The sequence below is a fragment of the Mandrillus leucophaeus genome, unplaced genomic scaffold (assembly GCF_000951045.1).
Source record: "Mandrillus leucophaeus isolate KB7577 unplaced genomic scaffold, Mleu.le_1.0 Scaffold445, whole genome shotgun sequence".
NCBI lineage: Eukaryota > Metazoa > Chordata > Mammalia > Primates > Cercopithecidae > Mandrillus > Mandrillus leucophaeus.
Window position 1 is genome coordinate 732,226 of NW_012104754.1, and position 540 is coordinate 732,765.

Genomic DNA, 540 nt, shown 5'->3' on the forward strand with positions numbered 1-540 from the left:
GATTGAAAATATTAAAAAAATAAAACTGCATTGAACATACATGGACTTTTTTTCTTGCCATTATTTTCTTAACAATATAGTGTAACTACTATTTATATAGCATTTATACTGCATTACATATTATAAGTATATAGAGATGATTTAAAGTATACAAGATGATGTTCATAGATTATATGCAAATACTATACATTTTATATAAACAATTCAAGCATCCTTAGATTTTAGTACCCATGGGGGTGTCTTGGAACCAGTCTTCCACGGATACAGAGGGACTCCATTTATGGGCTGTCTTTGTATTTTAAGAGAATGCTGCAGATAAACACTTATTTAGGCATGTATTTTGAAATATTTTATAGGCATATATTTTCACTGTTCACATCACACAACCTTACAAAGTAGCCAAATACAGAAATAAAGATGCAGTCTAGATACCAATTAGGATTTGGTCAGAAAACCAGCTACCACCCTGGGTATTTTAAGCAGGAAAGGGTGTAATACAGAAAAGCAGTCTTAGACAATTACTGCAAGGTCAGGAAAGCT